Genomic DNA, 21,381 nt, shown 5'->3' with positions numbered 1-21,381 from the left:
CCTTACTTATGTTGAGTGGGTTTCGAGACGGCGTGAGGTTCGCAAAGTGTTCTTTTCTATTGTTTTCCCCAGAGCGTCACCGACTGTTTATACCCCTTATCCACCTTCACGGCTATTAAAATCCTAAAACCATCGGCTCAAACTTCCTGTTTGCCTAAGCCCTGGTCGTGGGTACGTTGAGCGCGAGGCCTTGGTATGTTTGTCTAAACTGCTTTTTGTACCACCACTAAGTGTGTGATTTTCTGTTATTAAGGCATACTGTGCTTTTAACTTGTTTTATATGATAGCGTTGTGGACAATGGTTTAATTTACCTCATTTATTGCTATAAATGGCTTTGATGCTTACTACTTAATTTTTTCATTCTGGGAGAAAAGGATTCGTGCCAGTTGTTCGGTATTTAAGGTACTGTCTGCTAAGGTAATCGAAGTTCGGTCTCTAACCGTGTAGATCCATAGAGATCTTGTTGATTTTCCGTCCCGTGTGGTGGCCCTTGCTACCATGACGCCATAGGAGGGTTGCTTTGAAATTGAGTTTTTGCTGGCGGGGGAATCTACATACCTCTCTGCGGACATTTTGGTGTGTGTTCAATAATAGGGCACGATTGTTTTTTCCTATTAACGCCGGAGGGCTTGGTTTCTCTCCCTTTATTGGTCTGTGTGTGTGTTATTACGCTCTCAGTCATATTGTCTTTAATTTCATGATTGAGGGGTTAAAGAGCATTTACGATTTAATTATTACTTGAACTTAAAGATCCTTATTTTTGCCAGGTAACACTATCAATTAGTGGTGACATGCGCAGAAGGCTCTCGATTACCCGGATGTATCTACATCTGATTTACGCAGAGGAAAAACAAAAGAAAAAAAGTCACTTGACGCAAAATTGTACCTGTCTTGGCTTTCGTTTTTTTAATTATGTAATAGTCTGTATCTTCTGAAATGTTTGTGTGTCCTTTTGGGGGAACTGAATGGAAATTTTAAGGTCACTATTTTAGTAAGTTTTCATTTCTTTGGTGAGTGGTGTTGTGAACCATTGTATTACACCAAGCAAATTGTAAATCTGTAAACTGACTGTACAAAAAATATGATCAGCTGAATTGTCAAACTCTTTGTTATACAAATTCTTCTTGTCGTTTCTGTCGTGTTGAAGCATAGGTACTGTATAAAATTTTTACATCTTTCTTCCGTCACATATGCTCATACAAAAAATTTTTTGTGTCTTGATAATTGCTTGATATCTCATTATAAGAAATGAAACTTAGTGATAAGCCGTTATTTCTCAAATAACTGCAACAAATTTCCTTGCCTCTGTGATTTGTGATGTTGAAAGTATTGCCTTCCATAACTGTGACAGTTAAGTGCAAAGCTTATTTGTTATCTTTTAACATAGATGTTTCCGTAAACATATGCACAATTTTGGGTTTCCTACGTTTTTAACAGTTTAATGTAGGTCGGTGTGACATTGTATTACAGTTTTAACTCAAGACAAAGTAAACACTGCTGTATATATTGAGGAAGTACAATTTATAAAATTCTCTCAAGGATGTAATTGTTGCTCTTCAGGTGTTTGTCAATTGTTGAAATCCAAGAGGTAAATTTTTCTTAATTGTTTTGATAGATCCTTTAAGCACAGAATATTAAATAAATATTTTGGTCACAAATGGTGTTCAACCCTTACTTAATCCTAGTCATCCTCCTGATACACAAACTCACACAACAGCTGTGTACCAATTTTCCCAAATTTTTTATTCTCTGTTTCAACCTCCTGCGACTGAATTTCCAAAACAGTGAAGCACGTACTTTTCATTTCTAACTGAGTAATCAGACTCCAGTTTTCATAGACAGACCTTTATGCTTTAGATGTGTATTAGTAATGATTTATATTAAAAAACTCTCCTCATTATTTTACCCCCTTAGTGGCTGAATTTAAAAAGCTGCCGAAGCAAGATTTTTCTATTTCTGACGAAGAAAGCACATACCACCTTGCATAGTTTCAGCTTCAAAACTGCTTGGAGAGCGATATATTTTCAGAAAACTTTTAATCACCTATTTCGCCCCTTACGGGTGGATTTTCGAGAAGTCCCTTTTTATGCAATTCCTACATGATAAGATCAACAGCCTCTCTAAATTTCATGTTTATATCTTTAGCTGTTAGTGCTGGGCGATGATAAGTCATTCAGTCAGTAAGGAAATCTTCTTTTGTATATAGGGATGATTCCATCACAAGAGAAGGACTAATTCAAATACATAGCGTTACGACAAAGGTGATACATCAAGAACGTATCTGTAAGACGTGATTCAGAATCATTTTAACGAAGCACGGAACACTTTCACGTAAGCATGAGAGATTCTGTTATTCTGAGGTTAAGTAAATATTTCGTTACGTAACTATCGATAACAGCGACAAGACTACAGCATAATTCTGTTTTCGTAGGGCTGTCCCTAGGTTCGAGCGATGTGCAAATGGAGCAGGCAAGAGAAGATAAAATTGTGATTCACAGGACAATGACTACTGGCGGAAAGATCGTACGACTGATGAGAAAAGGATGATGGCTAAGACCAGTGGAGAAAAGGGAAACAGACACATAAAGACGCACAGTAAAGAGTGCGCACTATACGGTGAGGTTTCCTGTCTTTTGAAATTTACTAGATAAACTGTAATCAGTATAGCCTAAGGACTAGGTTGCAAAAATCTAGTATATATATAAACTTAAAAATTGAGTCCCATAAAAGAGATTGACAACAAATGATTACGAACTAACTAATGAAGACTAACTACTAATACTCCTACAGTTAGATTATTTTAATTTAATGTTGTGTAAATGTACTAAGAACAATAACAGGAGTCACTTTTGTCCGCTGGACTATTACAAGTTATTCCTTTAAATCTCATAAAAAGATTAACAAAATTATAACTAACTTCATCACGTCAACTTTCCAAAAAGAATTATTTCTGGATTAGAAATGCGTTCTCATTGTGCAATACCTTCGGCCTTGTAAAAATATCATAAATATCCAATATTATTACCAGAAATTAATGTACGACTTGTGAGCTCTGTGCAGCAAGCAGTGGTAACCGGAAGTATCACCTCTCGATGGAACCCAGAGCACACTAACATCTCATTCCAGTTGATACTACCAAGATGGAGGGACACCGCATTCTATTGTCCCAGGGCGTCGATGCCTGCAGCTGACGAGTAACAGTGTACATACACCCCACGTGCTGAATTACTTGCCTTTCTCCCCAGCACTATGACAAAGAAGCGTCAAGTCCCTGCTTTCTGTGCGTACACCATCTCTGAACAACAGGCTTCTCAAGTAATCATGGTTTTGTCGCAGTAAGGAAAACGCCTGTTACACTGATTCCTTGTTCTTTTCTCTTTCGAACCAGACATTACTTTTCTTCATATTTATTATTCTTTTCATATGCTTTGATTGTTGCTTGTATATTCTTTGATCTGCATAAATTAACACGTTCAGGCATTCACATTTAACGAGTACATATTTTCAACAAAATGAGTTGATTTTTTCTCATCGCCACACAAGTACTGTGTGCACCACAGAGGCACATACACTCAAATCACATACATAAATTATGTCATTTGTGGTCTGTACATAGAATTTTGCTACATTTTTATTATTATCGTTGTGGCCCTAGCACTGATAAACAGGAAGTTATTTCTGCTTGCTCATTCACACTTTAGTGTAAATCTTTTGTCTATTTTCAGGTAATGTAAAAGTGTTTCATCTCCTAAGCAAACGATATATTCTGTTATGTCATAATTATGTTTTTGTCTGTTTTCATGTAATGTAAATGCTGAGTTTTCTCTCCTGAGAAAATGATATACTCTGTAATGTCAAAATTATGTACAGATATGCACCTGCCGATTTCTAAACGCAATGGGAATGTTTCATATTCCTGCGACACTTGCTGATAACTTAGTCTCCCACTTCACCTTTGTCTCATAAACTGCGCTCTGATGTAGGTGGCGTATGTGTGCATGTGGGGGGGGGGGGGAGGGGAGGGGGGACTTATGTAAACGATTATTCTTTTGTTTCCCTTTCATATGAACTCGTTAGCAAGTTAGCAAGGGAACCTCTCATGATATCTGGGAAGAGTAGTTAGCTTATAATCTACTCATACCAAAACCAATGTATGAATGTTGCTACGTGCCACGTTTGTCGAGCTGAACAAAATTTTTATTGCGGTCACCTTCACCTTTGAAGTTATTTGTCACGATTTACCAATTCTATATTTTAATTCCAACATTAAGTGCCGCCATAGGAGTAGTCAACTTTATTATTTATGTATGTGTTAAGATACGTGGGGCTTTACGTTTCATATTTTTTAGGTCAGCAAAATACACCTTCATTTCCTATCACAATTTTTCAGCTGATCCTAAGGTGATCGATTCCGCCGACTGCGATAACCACTGCCTAGAAAAAAATTGTACTTTGTTTCACAAATGTACAGATTATTTAGACTAGAAGCAGAGAGTGATAGAAAACGTTGAGGCAGGAGGCCTAATCTCTTTCCATTCAGTGATACACGTTTAGGCAAACTAGAGTACACTTGATATGCAAATTGATTACATTACATCTATTCCAAATCGAGGATACTGCGGAGACGCATGTTTGTTTCCTATTGCAACGCAACAATAATGAATTCCTAGGTGATTTCTTGCTTTTCTTCCTTCTAACAACTTTTAGATTTTCCATTTTATGTCCTGTGGAGTGGGCTAAGACGTCTGCATGCAATGTCAGGTAAGTTCAAAGGAAGAACCGTCCCAACCAGCCGCTGATTTCAGAGGCAAGGAAAGCATCTGCCTCAGATGTTCGGCCCAGGTAGGGAGTAAGGATTCAGGAGATAGGCGGTCATTTTGTGCTGTTCCTCGTGAGATATTCTCGAGCAGGCATACTGTGCTATAATTTTTTCTGCTGTTGATACCTGTGAGACGGTCTGCTATGGAAGGAGGATTTTTTCGAAACAAGTCAGCCAGTAATTTGAACCATTCTTAAGAGAAAGCTTTCTAGGAGAGATATCGATCTCCAAAGCTTTAAAAGTGGTACGGGCAGTCCCTGGAACTGACAGTAACACACCTCACCCACTTGTTCAGCGTCCAGCCAAATATTTTCCCGGTTTTTCTATTTCTGCTTTTGTGATTCCTGCCTAAATAACAGCGCACCAAAGGAGCAACATATTATGACATCTGGTTTCTTAGACACAAGTCTTAGTACATTTGATTGTTAGGAATACGGCAGTGTGTACTTAATTTTTTGTTGTTGGGACAAAAATTTTACTTTCCTTATTTGCAATTTAAACTTGAGACGTAGGAGACGTCCTCAGAACTGACGCTCTCTGTCCTTTTTCCCCACTTCGGATTCTGCTCTAAGTAGAGTGATTATAGCCACCGCTTGCAGAGAGGACCATTCAACCTGTGTTTACAGCACAGTTACTCCGCATTTTACACTTGGCAGGGCCACTTCGGGTTTCACCCACAGCTAGGACAGTATTCAGTCAGCACGCTCCAGGCGGAGACTGTGCCTAGCAGAGTGCCAGAATGCTGGTTCAGACCTCTTCTGAGCAGGAAGCAGCACCGGCGTGCACACATGCGCCCTGCCGCCACCGGTACCTCCAGCAGACAACACATTCACACTCGTACGGTAGTGAGACATACGGGCACCACCGATGGTATAGGTAAACGCCGATAATTTCAAGGTTTGCTGGGGCCAACATTAGTTTTTGTTAAATCAGTTGCTCGCAGTTTAACTAGTGTGCATCTTCGGCATCAAGATCTAGACAGATAACTAACTAGAATCACTTCTCACTTTCTTTGATATCGAGGGTATTTTTCGATATGTCAGTGACATTTCATCTGCTACATTACCAAATGCCAAGTGTGTTTCGTTTGGAAATGTTACAAACATTGTAATAAATAGTAAATCTAGTGTTTCATGGAGAGATCAGTTAAGGAAAATTTTAATGGACGCCAATAAATGTTTTCTAGAAATTATTTGATACTAAATTTTTAAAAGAAGGACACACTAAATGCAACTGAGAACTTGTAACATGTTTCCCACCACCATATACCTCTAATACGACAACAGACGTGTGTAAGAAATTGATATTGTAGAATAACTGATATTAGAATTCGTTAATTCATCCAGGACGAGCATACCTTAGAACAGCTGACGTACCTATACGTATCTCTATTTCCAACATGAATATTTTCTGACATAGGTGATAGAAAAATTAAAAAGGTAGCATAATATGCTTGTTTTCATTCCAGAATGTAATACAAGGTTATTTCTGAGATGAGTCAGCAAGTGTAGCTAAAGTTTCACATGCCCAAACATATAATAAGAATTATTTGTGGTGTGAACACAAACATCCTGCAGGTGGCCTGTCTAGGGAACAAGGCATAACTAGTAATTCCCAATATATTTCTTCCTCCAAGAAATTGTCATTAAGAATATGCCTCTTTTTGAAACAATCACTTCAGTTAATGTTATCAATGCTAGCAGTAAGGATAATCATTACAAGTATTTAATATCAAGAAATTCGTTGATAATTCAGGCACACTCGTATTCCGTAACTTGCCAGTAGAGGTTAAAAGTTTTAATTAACAACAAATCTCAGTTTAAGAGTAGTGTAAAGTATTTATTTATGGATTACTCTTTCTGCTACATTGATAAATGTGCAGCAACAGAAGTCAAAGACCTCAAAGTCAATGATGACAGTCTTGGCCAAACGCAAAGAAGCTACCGTTAAATACTAAGTGATAAACAGATTACAAAACTGAAGCATTAACAGTTCTGCACTTGAATAATATTGCATAAAAACATCCATAAAATAAAATATAAACTAACATGTAACCAGGATTGATAAATGTAAAAAAAAATACATTCAAGTCAAATATTATCACAAAAAATAAAAGCTACAAAGCTATCCATGAAATTAAAATCTGTCAAGCCATATCTGCCCCAAATACAAATTAAATTAAATTACTATGAAGGAAATACAATTTTTAGAAGTGAAGCAAAATACAAATGGAAAGCGGAATATTTAGACGCAAACCACCTAAAATTTTATGCATAAAATACAATCTAACCAAAATAGTTTATCAAGGAACATGGTATGTATTTGAACTGTTACACATTAATTAGAAAAATATGTCACCAGAATATCTACAGAAACACAAAATGAAATTAAAATCCCACTTATCACACAGATAAGAATTAACAAAGAGATATGGCGAACTTACTCTTTAATGCATTGGTTAAAAATATTTCATCAACTTTAATACATTCTCATAAGACAAAATAAGAAATACCAATACAGACAAAATTAATAATCGGCAACAATAATTGTAAAATCAAGATAAAGTGGAATAATCATATCATATGGCAACATATCCTTTTTTTAGTTTACAAAACTAGGGATACAATGAAAGAAAATGTGAAGATATTTTTAACCTTGACATGAAACATACTGTGAAAATTACAAAATATTTTGGGGCTGCAGGGTGTTTGTAGGAAGAGGGTAATGGGGAACAATAATTGTAAAATCAAGATACAGTGGAATAATAATATCATATGGCAATATGCCCTTTTTTAGTTGACAAAACTAGGGATACAATGAGAGAAAATGTGAGGACGCTTTTAACTTTCACCTGAAACATATTGTGAAAATTACAAAATATTGTGGGGCTGCAGTGTGTTTGTAGAAAGAGGGTAAGGTAAAGCAATTAAATATATTAGAAATTTACAAAGTCATACCTTCAAAAAATAATACAGTTATAAAAATTTACAAAATTAAAATACTAAAGGACATTGCCCCTACAAATCTACATAACTTCCAGAAATGTTAAAAACAAGAACTATAATTTTCATAGCCAGTCTAACATGCATAGCATTTCTGACCAAAAAGTAAATAAAAAGAGAAAATGGATGCCAATATAGAATTTGAACAGGGTTCATGAGCAGAAAACCAAAACCATTGGTGACTATATTTCCAGTCAGTCATAATACTACCATAAGTTGGATACATGGTTAATAAAGGTCAATTATAAAGAGAACAATATTAATAATAAATTATTTCAGAAATTCGGAGAAGAGAAGCTAACTGAAAAACAAGAATATGGAATTGAGTTAGACAGGGAAAATTTTTTACAATATAGAAAGTTAGATATTCCAAAGATACTCGAATTTATTGAGCTTTTTACCCTTTTTTAATCCCATAATAATCTTTTCTTCAGTGATGAATATTTAAAGCAACAAAATAGGCTTGCAACTGGTTGTTGTTTACTTGGCACTCTTGCCAATATCTTCCTTAATATTACTGGGTGTAAAATAATTTATAGCAATTCTGAGGTGGTAAACAAAATTGTCTATTACAAGAGGTATGTTGATGACACCATTATCTTAAGACAAGGGGATCATAATGACTCTCAACCCTTACACAGTGTGTATGATTATATGCATCCATCATACAGTTGACAGTGATAGCTGAAGGCAACATGGGAATAAATATTTTTGGATTTAAGAGAGGAAACGTATACTGGTAGACATCAGTTTATCATGTATAGAAACCCTATGATCAGGAATGCAATATTCGATAATCAGTCATGCCAGCCAGTCATGTCCTTTTCAGCTCTATGGTGGACAGAGTTGTTAGATCACCATAGCCTGAGAAAAACATAACTAATGAACTAAATATCGTAAAATAATTCCAACCAAAAACGGTTATGACCCAGATAGGTACAGAAATTATATTTAAAAAATCAAAGCTGAAACGAAGCTATGTAGACAGGGAAATCACTTTGCAAAAGATAAAAGAAAGGACATTTGTGATTTGCTACAGTTCCATATTGTGGTACAGTATCTGATAAAATCAAACATTTATTTAAAAAAGCAACACTACAATTTCATTTCAAACTGGAAATAATTTAAATGAAGACAGAAGGGGGTAAGAAAGTACCACCTCTGACAGAAACGAACTGAGAATGAAGCATAGCGGCGGCGAGAATTGGGAGTTCACTTTTTTTTTTTGCATAAGAATAGTGGCCATATCTGTTAATTTTTTGGGAAAATTGTGAAGCGTATCACACAAAGACGTCATCATTTCCTTAAATGTATCATGGTATTGTGCTTTACACACAATGCCTTTTCAGAGACACAGGAAAATATTTTCGTTTCGTCTTATTTTAAGAGTGCGCACAGTTGGCATACTAGGTAAGAGAGACCTTACAGTGATGACAAGAGTGCAAGGACTGTATCGCAGATATCAGGAACTGGGGTGCATTGTAGTGATGATCTGTTGAAATAGATATTGTATCTAGTATTAACGTAACTTGTCTGTTTGTAACCATCACAAATATTTGTGAGTCACTGACGTGATCAAATAGACAGATCTTGCAGATGTAATATGAATGTTTATTGACGGTTAGTTTTAATCATCTTGTGTTTTCTCTGCACGTCGCCTGTGTGAGTAAATCATGTTGGTGGATCTTCAAAAAACTAGCTCTGAGCGCTATGGGACTTAACTTCTGAGGTCATCAGTCCCGTAAAACTTAGAACTACTTAAACCTAAGTAACCTAAGAACATCACACACATCCATGCCCGAGGCAGGATTCGAACCTGCGAGCGTAGCGGTCGCGGAGTTCCAGACTGAAGCGCCTGTAACCGCTCGGCCACCCCGGCCGGCTTCAATGATTCGCACGCTGATCCTTGTTAATGGTCTAGCGTTGATATCTGTGGTAATTTGCGTAGGATTGCACTTCTGTCACGCTGAGCGATTCTCTTCAGCCGTCGTTGGTAACGGTTTTTCAAGACCTTTTTCCGGCAGTAGCGACGTCGGAGATTTGATGTTTTACCGGATTCCTAATATTCACGGTACACTCGTGAAAGCTGAGTGTCCCATGATCTAAGATTTAGATGGCAGTACACCAGTGCAGTATTTTGTCCCCCCCCCCTTCCCCCCGCACCGTAATACTTGGACCGCCAAAACGCTCTTGTTCGACAACACTCCGCAGGCCGGAGGGGCCGAGCGTTTCTAGGCGCTACAGTCTGGATCCGCGCGACCGCTACGGCTACAGGTGCGAATAATGCCTCGTGCATGGGTGTGTTTGATGTCCTTAGGCTCGTTAGCTTTAAGTAATTCTTAGTTCTATGGGACTAATGACATCAGAAGTTAAGTCCCATTGTGCTCAGAGCCATTTCGACAACGCTCCTGGCTGATACATGTGTTTCTACCTTTCGCTATATGAGTGTTCGTTATGCATCCAGGAATGTTGTTTAATATGATCGTTTTGATTGTCAACGTGTTAATCGTGTGTAAAGACACATTGTTGCATGGGTATGCTGACCTCCAAATCTCTGAACACCGTACCCTAAAATATAAACATTGCTGTGACACTGTACTGCTTCCCCATGTGCCTCTGAGTTCACGTTAATGGATGACAATGCGTGATGGCATGTGAGCCGTAGTAAAATTATCTCTTTTGAAGAGCGCGCCGTAGCGCGTCGTGTAAAGCAGTCGCCCTCCGTTTCTGGAGGTGGCGCCGCTATGGTAATCGCAACTTTGGTGACTCACTCTGGTGGAAAAGTGGAAAGTTGCCTGTTAACGTGTATTTAAGGGGCGCTATGAGCTCGTTAGTTCTTCAGTCTCGGAGATTTGGTCAGTCGAGACTAGTCAGTTGGTCAGCCGGCTCAGTATGGGGCAGTCAATGTCTGTCTGTCGTTTGGATCAAACTTTAAGCCAGAAGATGAGAGTCTTGCCACTCCGCCAGTAACAGAACTCAGCTAGTGGTCACCCGGTCGGGGCTGAGTTCCTGCATCTGAGTCTGCGTGTTAGGCCGCCAGTCGGAACGAGTTGCTCAGGCAACGGTCATTGGATTGGTCGATTGGTTGGTCGCGGACTGAGACACGAGATGACTTCTCCGCCTTGAGCGTCGGCGCATGTGAGGTCCCCACGTGAGTCCAGTGGGCCGCGCCGTATAGAAAGGGGTAGTGGCTTCGCGGTTCACAAGAGAGCAACAGGAGCGGAACCACGACATCGGGCTATCGGGCTGGCCGGGACGAGCCTGGACGCCGTAAGACGGGAGATCGGCGCGCCTTCCTGCGACCGTTGAAGCGGCTGGCAGCGGACGGTTCGGGAGAGCGTGGGGGTGCTGCGCAAGGTCTTCTCCAGAAATCGCAGTTTATTAGAAGTTAAGTGACTGGAGATATGTTGTTTCGTTTACTTGTTAAATTCTACTTGTTTTTGTGGTGGGGTCACCAGCCGCTTTGTTTTGGGGTCATACCACCGCTCTTCTTCGTTTGCCCACCAGCGGGAAGGTGGTTATTGTGAATTGGGTGGTTCCTTTTTCCCTTGTGGAATGGAGGAGGTTTACAGCAATCTGCGGTTTGGGTTGTTTAGTGATTCCTCCCCCCCCCACCCCCCCCACCCCTGTCAGTCTGCCATACGTTAATAGCTGCCTCTGTCATGTTTGTCGGATTCGGTGTTAACGATTTTATAGAATTAAGGTAAAGGCCGAATTCCTTAAATATGTTTTTATCTTGCCTATCATCTTGCGAGGCGCTATATGTGTAATGTAGAGCATGTTGTAAACTTTATGTAAGTCAGAATTTCATGGGTTTTATTTAAATAGTCATTTTTATAAAGTTGCCATCTTTCCACCGTAAGAGCCCTTTTAAAAACAAAATGCACATTTGGTGGAAAATAATTTCTTAGTGTTGAGTGTTTGTACCATTTCCATTCCTCTTACGGGGTGCATAGTTACTGTGTTTGTGTGAGTTGTAAAAATTTTTAGTTTAAAGTAATCTGGTGTGTTGCAGATTTGCACCAGTGTAGTTTTTCAGAGGTCGTGACTATGGCTGTGTTGAAAGGGAGCACAAGTTTCTCAGCCTGAAAGCTCCTACTGTAACAAAAAAAATTTTATTCTGCCTGTGAATAATTGTAACTTAATATTTCGACAGTGCTTTTCTGCTTATAATTTTAAATTTGTTTTGAAAAAGCTTTTAGGAATAAAATACACATTTGCTAAATTGTAACTTGATATTTCGAGGGTGCTTTTCTGCTTGTAAATTTTAAATCTGTTTTTGAAAAGGCTTTTATGAATAAAATTTCTATTGGTTGAAATTTAATTTGTTTCCATCAGTTACTCCTTGGCAACTACTTCCACGCTCACATAGTGTGTTAATGTGCTTGATGAATCGCTAGTAAATAATGTAAATTCTTTAAGAAAAGATTTTGAAAGTAAATTTTCACCGTTCAGCATGCTACTGCGCTGGCTTAGGAGCTCTTGACAGGAGAGAATATTCGGCGAATAGTAGACTGGTCTTCCCGTTCTCCCAACTTAAATCCCATCGAACGGGTGTGGGACACGCTAGGGAGACGTATTGCAACACATCTACGTCGACATACACCAACTACCATCCACTAATAGTGTACAGTGCTGTTGAAAGGACCGTGCGATCTCTCACAAAACCTCTTCGCAAACACTGGCCAGCATTGGAGCACGTTGCTGAGCGCACATTGCGGTAACTGGTGATCACACATCCTATTAAGAACCATGTCCCACTCTTAGTAATGTTCAGGGGACCTCCATGAACCGTAGTGACTTCAGTGTAAAAATTGTCTTTTAATGAAAGTGTCTTTTCTATTCGTCTCATTGCATATTTCTTCAGCTACTTTCTGTACTTTAATACAGAAATTCATTCTACGCATAGTCCATATTTCACGGATCTATGTCACTAATGTATATGTAACGGTTTCCACAAATATAAAATTAGTTTCTTTCATCACGACATTAGAAGACAGAAAATTGGGTATATGAGCTCAGAGATTCGCGTTGAAGATTGGGAAAATTCTGAAGTGACAGGTCTTCTGTGCCTCTCTTAACACCATGTAATCATAGGGATGGAAATTTTAAATGGAAGGGAATACAGACTACAGTTATTTTCGTGTTAAATGAGCATGAAATGGCTCTGAGGACTATGCGACTTAACTTCTGAGGTCATCAGTCGCCTAGAACTTAGAACTAATTAAAGCTAACTAACCTAAGGACATCACTCACATCCATGCCCGAGGCACGAATGGAACCTGCAACCGTAGCGGTGGCTCGGTTCCAGACTGTAGCGCCTAGAACCGCACGGCCACTGCGGCCGGCAAATGAACATGGTGAAAGGGGAAGATACACATATGTAAAAGCTGAACACAAGCTCCAAAACATTGAAACAAGCTTTTTTGCTTCCAATAAATCCTACAATCACGTGTTCCTGAGTTTTTACTGTGGGATACTGCTTTGATAATTATAGAGATCCCCTCAAGGAAACCTTCAACTATTTATGTGGGTACGCTTCTGGATTCATACTTTCCTGTCGGAGAGGTCACGGTTGGTACCCGTTCAAGACCCATATCGTACAGCAGCTTGCACTACAGGTCGCAAACCGACGTGTTGAGTTCGCACTCCACTTTCTCGCAAGTATTGACGAGGACTCGCCCTGGGCCATCCTATGGACCGACGAAGCTCAGTTTCTCTGACGGTTGAGGTGAACACAGAATTGACGAATTTGGGGATCCTCACCTCCTGTTACTGTGCATGAAGTTCGTCTGTATGGTGAACGTGTCACCGAATGATGCAGCTTCATGGATACGTTCATCATTGGACCATTCTTTTTGGAACAGGTTGGTGGTCAAGGAACAATGACGTGCACAGTGACTGTCCATCGTCGCCAGCGTGTCATATCCGCTTTACAGGAGAGACACGCATTGAACTCAACAGTTGTCATGCAAGATGGGGCCCCCTCGCAGACCTCTCATGAAGTTCGCCTTCTTTCCCCAAAAACACATTTGCAAACGATCGAGTTATCAGTCGATCGTTTCCAAATCCGAGGGTTGTCCAGCAAGTAAGTTCCGATCGGACGTGAAGTGGAAACCACTGGGAGAATCCGGTAAAGCTTTGCAAAGATGTGTTGGGCAGTATCTGTACTATGCCTGTCGATCACGTCGCGTCACTCCTTTCAATTTTGAGTGAACACTGAACACGTAAAGATGAGTAGAGAGTACCGTCTCTTGCCAAGTATGAGGGCCTGGTTAGAGATTTTGCCTGTGTCATGCAGCCCACATAACACAACTGTCGAGCAGTTCCTTCTTCGTGCCAGTTCTCGGCTGTACACTGCAGGGGCAATGAAGACGCTCCTGCAGCATTTCTGATGAAAAGTGTTTGATCACCCACAATACAGTCCATAATTGGCTCCCCCTGAGTCTCATCTGTGTGCACCAGAACCGCTGGCTGTGAAGACAAAAATTTTCCACAGAAAATGAGCTGCGGTCCAGTGCAGATAACTAGCCGAAAGCACAGGCGGCTGCTTTCTACGACGAGGATATTTGAAAGTTGATACAACACTACGACAACACTCGAAGTTGGAACGGCGCCTATGTAGAGAACCGGTTTCAACCCGACGTAGGGGGTCATCTTCTGGGAGTTTACACCATTGGTCTACTGCTGGTGGTGTCACTCCTGTCTACATAACAGCAGGAAACTATGATAGTTCATCTTCTGGGAGTTTACACCATTGGTCGTCTGCTGGTGGTGTCACTCCTGTCTACATAACAGCAGGAAAGTATCATAGTTTCCTGCTGTTATGTAGACATGAGTGACAGCACCAGCAGTCGACCAATGGTGTAAACTCCCAGAAGATGACCCCTACGTCGGGTTGAGACCGGTTGGCGGTATAATAATAATAAATGCGATTAAGACTGTTTTTGAATAATTGACTTGATCTCACTACCTGTGATATCCAGTTGTGGGGCTACCTGAAGGACGAGGTTTCAGATGACGCATGTGCTGATCTGAAGCGCAGCATATAAAGAGAGGTATCCTGCATACCTATGGACATGCTATGTTCTGCTCTGCAGAATGCAATCCCACGCTTTCAGACTTTTCTGGCGACTCATGGGCGCCATACTGAGCCCTTTTGTACAGATGATGAAACCGGCATGTAATGGTATGATGTACTGTAGAAGCATATTGAAAGTGTTTCAATTAAACTGATTTTGCATTATTTTCTCTTCCACATGTCCTTGATATTACCGCTACCAGGTTTGGTACTTGTGCGGTACCTAGTTTCGGCGTTATAAGGTTTTAAATACGGAAATTATAACGTATATATATAGGAAAATTACAACCACCCGGTGCCTAAGATTACAATTATGAACAACTTAAATTAGAAAGAACACACAGCAAAGAATGCGTTTCATTACCAAAACACTTAGAAAATGCAAGAGGTGTACAAAAGAGACTACCTACACTACTCTCGCCCGTCCTCTTTAGGACTACTACTGATCGGTGTGGGATCCTTAGCAGATACGACTGGGACCGATGACCTCACAGTTTGGTCCATCCCCCCCCCCCCTCCTTAAACCAATCAACCAAACAGACAGGTTTAAAGGAGTGCGTCGTGAAAGTTCAAAGAAAAGCAGCACGTTTTGTGTTGTGAACAAAAAGGGGACAGAGTGCCACTGACATAATACAGGATTAGGGGTGGACATCATTAAAACAAAGGCTTTCGTCGTTGCGTCGGGATCTTATCACGAAATTTCAACCAATAGCTTTCTTCTCCGAATGCTACAATATTTTGTTGAATCCGATCTACTTATGTAGAAACGATCATAATAATAAAATAAGAGAAATCTGAGCAACAACGGAGTGACATATGTGTTCGTTTTATCGCGCACTGTTCAAGAGTGGAACAGTAAAGAAATATTGTGAATATGGTTCGATGAACCCTCTGCCAGCCACTTAAATGTAATTTGCAGAGTATCCGTGTAGATGTGGATGAGGATTACAGACGTATTGCTCCACTGAGAATGCTACATATACATTCACTCACCAAATATTAGAAGCCTTATATAATAAACTATCAGCAGATGGTGTTTTTGTGAGCTCTGACAGAATTTTATTACTTTCATCTGTTTACTCTCATGGAAAAACCTATGTATTATGGATTTGATCGCTTTACACAGAGCGATTTGAATCATACATAACAAACAGAATGTAAAAAATTGTTCTGAATAATTCAAGAATAGAAGGACAGAGAAGCAATTTTAGTAACTGGGCCGAAATCGCGAAGGTAGTCCTACAAGTTTGAGTTTTGGATACACTCCTATTCCCTAACTATATGAATGGCCTTCCTCTTAAGCTCTGTCAAACAGAACTGGTGCTTTTTGCGGACGATGCAAGCATTATAACAAATTCCGTTAGAGGGAAAACAACAGAAAATTTATTTATAGAATTGTTCAAGGAATTATTAAGTAGTTTCAGAAAAAGGGCACTTCCTAAAGTTTCTGAAAACACGATATATTCAGTTCCGTACATCAAACCGAGATGTAGCACATGAAAAGGAGTTGGTTCCTAATTGTTGGCTGTACATATTGAAGAAAACTTGAAGTAACATGTTATTGTGCTGCCTAAACATTTAAATTTAGCCACTGTTGATCTTTGTATAACTACCAGTCTACGATACAAAAGAATCAAACTCCTGAGATATTGTGTACTTTTCCACTCAGTAACGTCCTGTTGTGGAGTAACTTATTGTATTAAAAGAAGGTACCGATTGCTGAAAAGCGAACGGCAGTGACAAACTAACAGCACCAAAAACAAATTTTTATATGCTGTTGCATACTTCTGGCTAAAAATAATATTTTCATTTATGTCAACTAACCACATACACAGATCTTGAAAACTGGCTCGTTCCACATCATTTCGTGAAAAGATATGGTTCAAATGGCGACATGAACCGTGTTATTAACTGAAAATAAACAATTTTACAGCCTTCAGTTGCAAGGTAATATTTACTCGTTTACCTAGGTTTCGATTCCAGTAATGGAATCTTCTTCAGAACCTATAAATTAAACCACATACGGACATATATTACTCACTGAAATGCATCATCAGTCTAATGATTGAATAATAAAGATATCGTGATACTTACAAAAAATTAAATTATTCTGAGAGCCAAACAGTGGCCATGTCACAGATTAAAAATTAAAACAATAAAGACGCGTAATCATAACGTTATGTCTGTCAAAATTAAAACCATTAAGGCGAACGTAGACGAAGCTACGCCGGCCAGAAATAAGGACCACATGTGAGCGGCACGGAAACTAGGCGTCGTGGGCAGTTCCGCGGCGAGGCTCGGCCGCGGCCAAGCGCATGCGCGAACGCAAGCGCAAGCGCAAGCGCAGGCGCGAGAGACAAACTGTCTCAATTATTTAGAGCAAATGTACATATAAACAAATGTATATACTAATGTACCTGTTGAGCAGACGATGGGCATTATAGAAACCAATTTGCGATACCATAAAAAATTATCTGCCCCTGACATCGATGAACTAATGGTTCTGTTACGCACCACCCTCAAGTACAATTATTTCTCTTTCAATAATAAAATATATTCGCAACCCTGTGGTCTAGCTATAGGCAGCCCATTAGCTGGTATCATGTCAGATATTTTTATAAACTCAATGGAGCAGATGTTTTTACTGAATTATCCAGACTTGGCAAATAATATAATATTCTATGCGAGATATGTAGATGACTTGCTGTTTGTGTTTGAAGGTTCCCATGAAGAGCTAGAACTGTTATTTACCACTTTCAATAACCTCCATGAAAAAATCAGTTTCACGCAAGAAAAACAGAAAGTTGATAGGACCTTAGACTATCTCGATCTGACTCTATCCATTATTGGCAACAAAATAGATTTTAAAATTTTTCGGAAAGCAACCTATTCCAACATCATCATCCCAGCTGATTCCACCCATTCTCAGGCCGATAAAATGGCCTTTTTTTCACTCGAGTATCCATCGAGCCCTTTCCATTCCACTTTCGTCAGTCAACTTACAGAAAGAATTAAAAGTCCTCGAAAACATCGCTCAGAATAATGGATATAATCCCAGTATAGTGAGATAGGTGTTCAACAAAAAAACACGAAAGAAGACTACCACCCTTTCCAGTTCAGGTACCCACAATCAACACCAGGCAACGAAATACATATCAGTTCCCTTTATAGGTAACATATCCTATAAGGTAGGTCGTTTATTAAAAAACCTAGGGTGTAAAGTTTCATACTCTACCACCAACAACCTCAAAAAGAATTTAGTTCATTCTCTGGATAAAGGTACTGATAGATCATCGCTGTCAGGTGTGTATAAGATCACGTGTGCTGAATGTCCTTCTTATTACATTGGCCAGACAGGAAGGGCCCTGTGTAAGCAGGCTGTTTAGGTTTTCTTATTGGTAACGCCACATAGCGCTCTGTATGAAAATCACTGGCTGTGCTGTGTGCAGTCTGTGGCTGCTTTGAATTGTTGTAATACTCGCCATTGTAGTGTTTGGCAGTTGGATGTTAACAGCGCGTAGTGCTGTGCAGTTGGAGGTGAGCCGCCAGCAGTGGTGGATGTGGGGAGAGAGATGGCGGAGTTTTGAAATTTGTAATACTGGATATCATGAACTGCTATGTATATTATGATTTTTCAACACTATTAAGGTAAATACATTGTTTGTTCTCTATCAAAATCTTTCATTTGCTAACTATGCCTATCAGTAGTTAGTGCCTTCAGTAGTTTGAATCTTTTATTTAGCTGGCAGTAGTGGCGCTCGCTGTATTGCAGTAGTTCGAGCAACGAAGATTTTTGTGAGGTAAGTGATTTGTAAAAGGTATAGTTTAATGTTAGTCAGGGCCATTCTTTTGTAGGGATCATTGACAGTCAGATTGCGTTGCGCTAAAAATATTGTGTGTCAGTTCAAGCACAGTCCTGTATAATTGTTAAAAAGGGGACGTTTCACCTGTCTGTTAGGTTTAAAGAGCATCTGCCGACAATAAGCGGTGATGGAACACGAGGATCTACATTTGCTGAACATCTGGTCAAAAAGGCACATGCTCCCAAGCCTCTAAAAGACGCAGAGCATTTGCATAATGAAGTCAAGGGATGCAGGCTAGACACCCTCGAAGAATTGAAAATTTTTAAACATCTTATTATTGATAGAGACAACTTATTTAATGATCAGTTGCAACTAAAAAATAGAAGTTATTTCGAAGGATTTCAACCTTTACTCCAGTGGAGTTGACCCACAGTCCGCTTCGAATGGCCGATGCTGTTTCCCTATCTGCTTTGTCCCTTTATTATAGTGCGATTGTACATGTGTGTCTTTGTTTTCGTAATGTGCTTGGTAATGGCACATAGTTGCTAAGGCGTTTTTATGTTAAAGACATTTTATGCTTAGCACGCATGGTTTCGACACAAATTTTTTAGTTACTGTAGCGGGGCTTCGCCCTCTTACTATAATATTTAAACGTAAAAAATTTTTTATACCTTGGCTTTGTAGTTTGTTCTCAGGTAAATTGTTTAACGTTGGCATACCAATAGATAGATTTGTCCATTTGTAAGACGGGTTTCAGTCACATTTTGTTTATATGTTTATTTGCTCTAAATAATTGAGACAGTTTGTCTCTCGCGCCTGCGCTTGCGCTTGCGTTCGCGCATGCGCTTGGCCGCGGCCGAGCCTCGCCGTGGAAGTGCCCGCGACGCCTAGTTTCCGTGCCGCTCACATGTGGTCCTTATTTCTGGCCGGCGTAGCTTCGTCTACGTTCGCCCTAATGGTTTTAATTTTGACAGACATAACGTTATGATTACGCGTCTTTATCGTTTTAATTTTTAATCTGTGACATGGCCAGTGTTTGGCTCCCAAAATAATTTAATTTTTTGTAAGTATCACGATTTCTTTATTATTCAATCATTAGACTGATGATGCATTTCAGTGAGTAATATATGTCCGTATGTGGTTTAATTTATAGGTTCTGAAGAAGATTCCATTACTGGAATCGAATCCTAGGTAAACGAGTGAAAATCACCTTGCAACTGAAGGCTGTTCAAAAATGGCTCTGAGCACCATGGGACTCAACTGCTGAGGTCATTAGTCCCCTAGAACTTAGAAGTAGTTAAACCTAACTAACCTAAGGACATCACAGACATCCATGCCCGAGGCAGGAGTCGAACCTGCGACCGTAACGGTCTTGCGGTTCCAGACTGCAGCGCCTTTAACCGCACGGCCACTTCGGCCGGCCACTGAAGGCTGTAAAATTGTTTATTTTCTATACATATACGGTTGCTGACGTGCTGCATTATGTTAAAGATTCGTGTTATTAACTATCTAACACTAAAGTTCTTCACCGTTCAATGGCATTGGGGTTGTATCAAGAAAGATACTAGGCAAAGTTTCGAGGAACTGAGGATCAATTAAATACTGGTGTCACTACAAAATTACTTGGCACTCCTTCGTATTTAGTTTCAGACCAAAGTTTTGCACGTATCTAATCACCGAATACAAATCTACATTCATCTGCACAGCAGTGTTGATATCTTCCTTTACATAAAGCTTGATTTAATGGCACCGAAATGTTACAAAGAGTAGCAGTGGGAGCGACGAGATGATACTGACGGTATCACGCTGTAGAGGTCTCAGAATACAAAGATGTCAACAGTTACACTTTTACATAGGTGGCAACACTGCTGTGGAGACACTATGCAATTGAATCTGCTATTGTCGCTGATAGCACACGTTGACCTTACCTCCGAGCAAATGAACTCCATCCGCCCGTCGCACGTCCCCGGCGTGCGCAAATTCTTGACGGAAATGCAGAAATGGATGCTGTACGATGCTGCTCAGGCGCACTTGGAGCGCTATGAGCGCGAAGGAGAGGCTTTCTTATGCCGTATCGTAACACTGGATGAGACACGGCACGGCCAAAACTGAAACGTCAATCAAACGAACGGCCTCACTATGGGTCGCCGCGAAAGTCGATAGTGCGTCAGAGCCCCGGTATGGTGAAAGTTATGGTTATTCTCGTGTACGACTGTGATGGTGTTGCCCTAACGCATTACGTTCCGCCAAGGGAGACTGTCAGTGCATAGTATTACTCTTCGTTTTTGGAGCATGACCTGTGATCAGCTTTGCGAAAGAAGCGGTGATACGTTCTGCGCAACCCACCCATCATTTTGCACGACAATGTGCTGGCGCATGCAGCGCAAGCCGTGGCTGCTCTGTTCGGTCGATGGGACTGGGAAGTACTGTACCATCCACCATACTCTCCGGACTTAAGTCCTTGTGACTTCGATGTGATTCCGAAGACAAAGGAACCACTTCGTGTTATTCCCTTCAGAACTGTTCCAGAGATCCGTCAGGCAGTAGATGGTTCCATTCGCACCATCAACAGAACAAGCTCTGTTAACGGTATCGTACGCCTTCCACATCGCTAGCAACGGGTTCTACACGACGCTGGTGACTACTTTGAAGGACAGTAACAGGTGCAAACATGC

The sequence above is a fragment of the Schistocerca nitens genome, chromosome 4, assembly GCF_023898315.1.
Source record: "Schistocerca nitens isolate TAMUIC-IGC-003100 chromosome 4, iqSchNite1.1, whole genome shotgun sequence".
NCBI lineage: Eukaryota > Metazoa > Arthropoda > Insecta > Orthoptera > Acrididae > Schistocerca > Schistocerca nitens.
Note: the sequence above shows the minus strand (reverse complement) of the source record.